The sequence below is a fragment of the Corythoichthys intestinalis genome, chromosome 3 (genome assembly GCF_030265065.1).
Source record: "Corythoichthys intestinalis isolate RoL2023-P3 chromosome 3, ASM3026506v1, whole genome shotgun sequence".
In the NCBI taxonomy this organism is placed as follows: domain Eukaryota; kingdom Metazoa; phylum Chordata; class Actinopteri; order Syngnathiformes; family Syngnathidae; genus Corythoichthys; species Corythoichthys intestinalis.
The window spans coordinates 66,373,951-66,383,303 of NC_080397.1; the positions used below are offsets into that span (position 1 = coordinate 66,373,951).

Genomic DNA, 9,353 nt, shown 5'->3' on the forward strand with positions numbered 1-9,353 from the left:
TTTTTGGGAGTCCATATTGATGAGTGCCTTAATTTTAGAAAACATATTGATGATCTTACACATAAACTGTCAAGATATGCTGCTCTTTTCTTTAAACTGAGACACTATCTCCCACTCTCTGCACTTCTCATTTTGTATAAATCTTTATTTGAACCACACTTACAATACTGTAATGTCATATGGTGCAACACATATCCGACTTATTTAAAAAAGCTTGAAATACTACAGAAAAAAGTTATACGTGCCCTAACATGGTCTGAGTTTAATGCTCCAACTAAAATAATTTTTCACCGCCACCACCTCCTGAGGCTTAAAGACCACAACTATTACCAAAATGCTTGTGTAATGTATCAGATTATCTATCGACTAAATTACAAATTAGGTGACCTCGTCCCAGTCTGTACTCCTCAACACACATACACTACCAGAAGAAAACATCAAATCACAGGGAAAAAACGAAGGCTAAAGTGTACAAGCTTTAGCATTGTGTGCAAAGGACCACAGATTTGGAATGAATTGGATGAAACACTTAAAATGTCACACTCCATCTCCATCTTTAAGAAAAAACTCAAAACTCATCTCCTAGCAATGTATATATAATATGCTGATTATTTGAATAACACTACTGATGTCTCTTACCAAATCCAATGTAACCAAAATTTTGAAATTGTCCACAGTTAATTGTGTGTGTGCCTGCGTGTGTGTGTGTGTATGTGTGTGTTGTCTAACTGGGCCCCTGCTAAAAGCTTTGAATAGCTTCTTTGGAGTGTCCTATTTGCCCATCTTAACATGTGAACTGCTAGCGTATGATTATGTACTGTATTTGATGATGTGCGGATAAACTGAAACTGAAACACATCACTTAAAAGTTAAGATTTTTTTCCCACGTGTTTCAATTGAATTTCTCTTTGTGTCAAGCCATTTTTAAGTTCTAGTTCAGTTTTAAGTTAGTCTAAACTGTAAGTCCTGATAGGATTTTGAGTTTTTGCAGTGTTCAAAATAAATGTATGATACAGGCTGTATTGGAGCACATTAGGGACCAGTGCTACTTGGTGTTTTATCCAGCAATGACTACTGAGCTAAAATTGATAGTTAGCATGATTAAGTTTTTATTTTACACCCTCATCACTCCACAATGCTATGTTATGTTAAAGCCTGTATGTAAGACACGTTAGCCACGCATCGACAGTGGTCATAATTAATTGAAATCTAGCCTTCTGCAGGGCTAACGTTACGTGAGCTAGTAGCGACAGTAACGTTAATCTTATTTATTAGCGCTTAGCGCTCTTTATTAGCGCTTAGCGCTCTACTGCTTTAAGATGGCGGCTGTTTACTAACGCTGCCCAGACGCGGCCGAGTCTGTCAATGCGCATATAGTTCAACATACATGTGATCTCTATGAAACGCATCAGACGCTACCTGTACCAACGTAGCATCGTGCGGGCTAGTATTTAGCAACGTCGGCGTCGTTTATGGCGGCTGTAGTAAGTTTTTTTTTTCCTTCTCCGCACGTGACAGCGCGTTGTCCCGCACTAAAAGTAGTCTGAGCAAAACGTGATGCTTAGAGCTGTCAAAATAAACGATTACTCGAGGTGAATAAAATTACTCGGATTAGTTTTTAAACTCGAGTTACTCGAGTACTCGTTTCAGCTCTACCTGAAATACACAGGTGTCTGAACTGTATAAGTGCATTTGGACACAGCCGTTTTGGTGAGTTCAATTATTCTTTCAATCAGTCATTCAATCTTTCACATTTCATTTTTTGCGGTAATTGTATGTCATGAATAATATGAAAACACTCATAAGCAATGATATATTACATGATTTTTTTTGGTTTATTTAAACTATATACAGTACGCCCCCAAAATTCTGAATAACAAGTAAAAGTTGTTTTATTTTGGTCGATTAAACCAACAAAATGGAGTATGTCAATTTGCATGTACCACAAAAAAAAAAAGAATATGATGAAAAGCCTGTTTTGTACACACTTGCCACATGTGTAATTTAAAACACCTGCAAAAAGTTCCTCATTCTTTAAAAAGTCAGTCTAATATAAGGTAAAATTATAGCTAGTACCCCAAAAATAAAATGGTAACTTCACACAGAACCCGCGCTTGAGCCCTTGATCCCAGAACTGTCAGTAGATATGCTCTTCCTCCGTGCCTCCCTTTTTACAAGTTATTTGGGGAAAATTCGTATTTGATTCATCCCTACAAGTGTAAAGGAACTCTTTTCTTGTTTCAAATGAGGCTTAAATTTGATGAACTCCTGTGCTAATAGGTGTATTTACAAATTGAAATATATCATTTATGCATTTTTTAAAAATTGCAAGTTTACTATTGACATCATGTGATTAGTCTCGATTTAAAAAAAATTAATCGCTTGACAGCACCATTATTATTACAATATTTTAATAAGGTAGGTCATGACATAAAGAGGGCCGGTCTGTGGCACGAAACTCCAGGGCTGAAAATGAGTCCCACTCCGGCCCTGATGCCCAGGAAGGCAGGAAAATATGGCATAAAAATATGGGCAACCTGTGACGCAGAAACAAGCTCCGCCTGGAATCTTCAGATTTACACTGTCAAATCTGCGAGTGGCATTCTCCATAAAAAACAAACATACAAACAAACAAACGGTGGCATTCGCCAGCCCTACCTAAACATCATCCAAAACGCCCACAGAGAAATTACAAGATTTTCCCCCCCTTTTATTTCTAACTAAATATATATGGGTCGAAATTGACCCAAACACCATATATGTTCCTATAGTTGATAAAAATATTCGAATTAAAATATATACAACTATGAACATTTGACCGATGCCTTCTCTTATCCCTCAGGATAGTCTGGTAGCATGACAACCTTTACATTATTTATCTAATTGTCTTGGGATTTTTGGAAGTTTTTTTTTTTTTTTTTTTTTTAAATATTGAACGAGTATGCTGCCTAAAGAAAAACCCTCGATGGGTACAAGAAAAATATTTAAACCTTTTTTTTCCTCACAGATGAAGAATCCTAACAAGTAACCGAGAGAGAAAAAAAACATTGGATCATAATAACAGGCATGAAAATGGGTCAGGGGTTAAAAAGGTGAGAAGGGTGTGGAGGAAATATGTTCCAGTACACTGTACACCCCAACAAAATATAGAGCTCTGTCGAGCCACACTGTGTTTCATCAGGGGCGTGCAGAGACCGGTGGAGGGGCGGGTGCTCGTAGATCAAAAGGAGCACATGAACAAGTATTTAATACACCTTATAACAACATAACTTCAATCTTCAACTGCGACTGTGACATACTTTAATTGGGAGGGGGCAACAGTGAATAGAAATCTAAACTGTCATCAACACTTTATGACTGACTCAGTCAGTCTGCCTCTTTTCTTCCTTCAACCTCTGCATCAAAACTTCCTTCCTCAACTTGTCCATCTGAGAACAAACCACATCAGATGGTCACTGACCCACCAACAGCACAGTTTTCTCAAATTATTTCATTATTATCCATACTTAACAACTCTAGCACCTAATGATTAATAAAGCAATGACATAAAAATCTTATAGAAAAATAACATTGTAATTGTGTTTATAATTGGATTTAATACCCGACTATCCTTGCAAACTTGTTCTTACCAGGTCTGCTATTCACCCAGCTGATGAGGGATCCACTGCCTTTAGCAGCCTCATCCAACTCCTTTTTTTATCCCTCAATCTCCCTTCCCTACGACGCATGTCTATGTAATGAAATAAATATTTTAAAAAACAGACTCCCCGGTGGCTTTTAGTTTTAAAGCTTTCTTAATTTCTTTCTCTCTCAATAACGATTTGTGTTTGTATTATTCAATCAAAAAACAAAGTTATTCCTATCAAAAACAAAGTTGCTTCAATCAAAATACAGTATATACTTTTAATCCCCAAAAAGTCACTTCAATAAAAAAAAATGTTTTTGATTGCAAAAATAAATTTGAGACAAAAAAAGCATTTGAAAACTATTTTTCTTGATTGAAACAAATTTTTCCATTGAAGTAATGTTGTTTTGCATTTGGGCCACATTTTGGCTAGGACGTTTGTGTCTTTATTATTCAATCAAAGAAGTTGCTTCAAACAAAAAAATTTATATAAAAAGAAAAACTTTGCACATGTGTCAATCACTGTTTACCAAAGCCTGAGAGGGTTTGAGTAGACTCACTATGAAGCATTTAATAAAGCCAAGCATTTTCTTACTACTTTATTCTTGTTTAAAAATAATTCGGTGGGGCAGTAACATGTTTAAAACTTATCATAATTCTTACATTTTGAAGTGCTTGAAAGCCATTCATAAATGATACTTTGGTGAAAAAAGTGAAAAAACATGTCTTATATATATGTATCTTTTTTCCAATGTAAAATCTGAATAAATGCATTGAACACGCACAAAAAAAGGGGAGGGGGGGGGGCGCTACTTCACGGTTTTCACTTATTGCGGCGGGTTCTGGTCCCCATTAACCGCGAAAAACGAGGGATCCCTGTATTTCTGAAAAGCTTTAAGAAGCAGGACTTTCCCACCACTCGTCGGGCCGGTGTTGTGCCGACACAAATCCAAATCCAAGCCGAAAATAATGCGTCTCCGGCGGACGACGGGAGCGATGTGAGGCGCCCCCTCCATCCGAGAGCATGCCGCTTAATTTGACTCAACAGCGTGGTTCTTCGTTTGTATTACCGCTAAATACACAAGCTTGACGCCAATTTAACGGGAGCTATTTTTTTTCATGGGAGATTTGGCTAGCTCTGGCAGTGTTCAACGCAAGCTGCAACGAATGGCAGTAACTTTTTTATATCGCAAAATGTGAAAACGATTGAAACCATTACTCACCAACTTCAATCTGCTGGCAAATACAGGCAAGTGTGTATGCTGCGCTCTGGTCTGCCCCGGTGTGGATAAGGCCTGCTTTTTGTTTTCGCAGCTTTGCAATGCAACGAAAGGCTCTCCGAGCACTCCATGTACAGTAAGGAGTGCGCGCGTTTGGAATAATGGAACGCAGCTTGGGCCGATGATTGGTTCTCGTCAGCGAAGCATCTAGAAGGATTTGCTGACTGTGCTCTTAAGTGCTCAGTTTACGTACCAAGTTAATCACATGATGATAATAATAATAATAATTAAATAAAACCTCCCGACCCCCCCTCCTCCCAAAAAGAATTTCTCCTCGGATCTACGCAATTCACGTAGGTCGTCCTTTTTGACTTCAAAACGGCGAATTTCGCCGAAAGGTGAGAGATTTTCATGCCTGTAATAAATATTTGTTTTTTGATGGTATTGTATGGCAGATTTAAAAGACGGGTCAAAAACCACCCGAGCACCGGGGAAAGTAACAGAAAGCTAAATATTTGTTTTTTGATGGTATTGTATGGCAGATTTAAAAGACGGGTCAAAAACCACCCGAGCACCGGGGAAAGTAACAGAAAGCTAACACAAGACGATGGTTAAATAACAATGATGTCATATGAAAATAGTAGTTTTAATATTTTTGTGTCCACAGATAAATTCGCCCTATGTTTTAAATGTTTCATCGTATTCCGTTGTGTTTGTGGAAAATATACCTGTACCCCAAAGTTTCAGGCTGAAAAGACTGTTGTACTTACGGTTTTAAAGCAGCAGGGGGCAGCGTTCACTTCCCGCGAAGCAGCAGCCGTTGGGTTTTATTAATGTCCCGTCCCCAGCCAAAAGTGAACATACGGTTTATGCCGTTACACCTCGTATTGACTACAGTAGAAGGAAGGTATTAAAATAAGAATAAGCACTAGGTAAAAACTTGAAGCTACACCATAAAACAAGTGGAAATATTATCTAAACACCATTCGCAAGAAACGTGAAGCTTCAAATTAATCTTAATACTGTAGATTGACAAGCACCCAAGTTAGCAAAGTCAGCAACGTAGCTACTTGATTTTTTTTTCCTGATACTGAAAACATTCCCATGTTGCTGACATGTACTTCGTCAACATAAGTGAAAATAAAATATTGTGCTTAGTTAGAAGCAGGGGCGTGTCTAAGATTTTTTTCTTGGGGGGGCCAAACAGGGTCACAATCTGTAGAGGGGTGGCATATTTTACTGTAGGGGTGTAACGATACAAAAAAAGTCACGATTACCTCGGTTTTGGGGTCACAATTCGTTTCAGTAAAGTACAGGAATAACATGTTAAACCATTTGCTTGCTCAGCATGTTGTTTATTAAAACAAAACTCACATGATCAAATCAAGGATTTGCTTCCTCATGAATGATTAAAATCCTTACCTAATCACCCCAATCATGAATGAATACCCTCTTGAATATTACTGCAAATGCAGTGGCAGCATGCAATCATGGCCTATGTAAACTGACTGCAGGCCAGCGTTCAATACAGCATTGTATTGAACCTAACATTCGATTGCGAGCGGTTTGGTAAATATACATGTACTTTTACACCCCTATTGTATTGACATAAAATGGTTTAAAGTTTCCAATGATAGCTTCTGATTTTAGGTGATGACAATAATGACCAGTAAACTAGATTACAAGTAATGACTTCATCAGGGTTAGGGGTTAGGGGCCATTTGGGGGCCCTTAGCAAAATAATGCCAAGGGGCCCATACTTATGGCCCACCATTTCATCACAGTGTACTGTGAAACCCATACATGCAATCCAACCCATACGTCCATATTTTGTATATTAATCAGATTTTGTTACACTGCATACTTCAAACTTCTCACCCCAAATGATTGTCAGTACTTACAGTAGATGGCGCAAAACCTTTTTCTAAAAGAGGAAAAGAAATGGGAAATGTTGGTACCATGAGCTGTTAAAGGATCTCTTCCTCCCTGCCTGCACCGTCCTGGGATACATCCTCAGGTATGGCCGTGATGGTCCATCGGCTGGGCACCGTGATATATCTAGGAAAAAATATATATATTATTTTTTTAATTACTGAACGTTTTTATGCAATGGTAATAAATTGTAAGTGTTGTTGTGACCTAATCCTGGGTCAGCAATTAAATAATGCACCCAACTGCTTCATCCATATTTTTTGTACAAGTTTTCCTTAATCTTCAAACAAAACTAGAAGTTAACTACCTGATGACTGGGACGATGTGGGGAGCGGAGAATGTGGAGCCTCGTCTGTGTCGCTGCCACTTTCACATATAGACGCTTATGGATCCTCATCTGAATGGCTGTCACCCTCACAGATGAGAATCTCTGACCACACAAAGAAATATTCAATTAATGCATAAACATAAGGACTATATTTCAACTTGTTGTCTTACAGATAAGTACACATTTAGAACTTAATTTTATGATATATTTACCTGCTGAATGCTGTCCTGAAGAGGATGCTGTAGCCCCACTGTCTCCAGCAGCTGATCTTTTTTTCTTCTTGACAATAAAGAATGTCTCAATGTTTTGAGATCTCTTCATTGTTCTTTCCCTTATCTGCCCGAGAAAATGAGGCCATAATGCTCAGGCATTTATCATGTTGAAAAAAACTAAAATCACAGCAAACGCAAACAAACTCAAGTGAAAATTACCCCAAGAAAAAGGCAAGAAAAAGGAAAAAAACTACCAAGTTCTAATCAGTTAAATTCTTTCAAACGATTCGCGCTAGTGTTGCTAACATTAGCTTCTTAACTCGAAAAAGCAAGTATCCGCCATTGCGTAAAGTGTTCAAAATGCCTCAGACTTCAGCGAGGCTCGTCGGGGTCACCAGTGAAGCGGGATGCGTTGTTAAGAGTCTTTATTGCACAATTGCTGTGTCCAGCTCTGTAACTACTCTCTGTGAACTCTCGTACACTCTCTCTAATGAGCCGGAACGCGCGCAGCTCTTTATAGTTTCTGTCACGTGACTGACGCAGCCGGTAACGCGCACGGCCAAATGGACACTCAAGTATGGTGGGTGAATTGTGCCAAACAAAGGGTCACCACACAGGTCCCCCTAGAATTCACCCACACAGGACGCCATGCGCAACCCGAATCAACAGCACAGAACGGAAGGGTTGCGCGGCCAGGGCGTCAGTGGAGAACGACCGAACGGACAGTCAGGCGGCCGTCCAGGATGCCAGATGCGGGACGCCCAAGCAGAACAGTCTGGAGGACGCCCAGGATGTCAGTCAGCGGGCGACCGAAAGCGACGGTCAGGCAGCCGTCCAGGACGCCAGATGCGGGACGTCCGAGCAGAACGGTCTGGAGGACGCCCATGACGAAGAGCGCGCCGTGCAGCACCGCGCAGGCGAGGCCGGAGAAGCGGACGCCAACAGAGGTGTTGCTCAGTGGCGGTAGAGGAAGAGGTCGAGACGTGCGACGAGCAGCACCAACCAGTCGAGGCTGCAGACAAGGGCAACGAGCACGGCGGTCGGAATGGACTGGTCGAGGCCGGAGACGAGGGCGACCGGCGTGGCAGTCGGAGTCGCCCGGCTGTGGACAAGGGCGACAGGCGAGACGAACCAAGTCGACCGGTCGTAGCAGGAGCGGGGGAAACGCCGAAACCGGAGCGACGCCATCGTTGTCCAAAGGCGGCGGACGAGGAGAGACGTCGGGGACGACGTTCGCTGGCCGATGTGCAACCTCGGAGACTTCCGGAGGCGCCAGCACAGCAGCAAGGCTAGCGGCGATGGCCAGCGACGTAGGCTGAGGACTGACCTCGGAGACTCCCGGAGGCGCAGGAGCGAGGTCAGAGGCAGCGGCGTCCAGCGGCGCCGGGAGAGGAGTGACCTCGGAGACTTCCAAGGGCGCAGGTGCTGGAGCGACGTCAGCAGAGGCCAGAGACGCAGGCACAGGAATGACGTCGTGAGGAAGGCCAAGAGCAGGCTCAGTGTCGACAAGACGACCAGGGCCGGACGGGGCGCCGTCGAGTAGACTGGAGACGGACGGGGCGCCTTCGAGTAGGCCCGAGGCGGACGGGGCGCCGTCGAGTAGGCCCGAGGCGGACGGGGCGCCGTCGAGTAGGCCGCAGGCGAGCGCACCGTCGTCGAGTAGGCCGCAGGCGAGCGCACCGTCGTCGAGTAGGCCGCAGGCGAGCGCACCGTCGTCGAGTAGGCCGCAGGCCGGCGCCGAAGCCGAGAAAGCCAGGGACGGGCGCAGCGGCGTCGGTGGAGAGTGGCGCCGGAGGCGAGGCGAGCGAGAGCGGGGCCGGAGGCGAGACAGAAACGTCGGCGTCGGGAAGTGCCAGAGCGGAAGCGCGCGGCAGTGGCGCGGGTACCGGGACAGCAGTACGGCTGCAAGGAACCGGGGCGGAAGTGCCGCCATTTTTGGCGGGAACCTCGGGCAGCAGGGAACTTCTGAAGTCGGTTCGTACGACGGCTCAAAAAGTCTGAGGAGGTGCGCCTTGAGCCCCGTGTACTTGTCGACC

At 42.9% G+C, this 9,353-nt stretch overlaps 1 long non-coding RNA gene across 1 annotated transcript; it reads right to left on the minus strand.

The window, feature by feature from the left end:
• Positions 1 to 6,460: 6,460 nt before the first annotated feature.
• Positions 6,461 to 8,244, minus strand: LOC130913644 (uncharacterized). Its single transcript, XR_009062795.1, has 3 exons — positions 7,318 to 8,244; positions 7,085 to 7,207; positions 6,461 to 6,903 (listed from the first exon to the last, which is right to left on the minus strand). It is a non-coding gene; the product is annotated as an uncharacterized LOC130913644 (long non-coding RNA).
• Between the last annotated feature and the right edge of the window lie 1,109 nt (positions 8,245 to 9,353).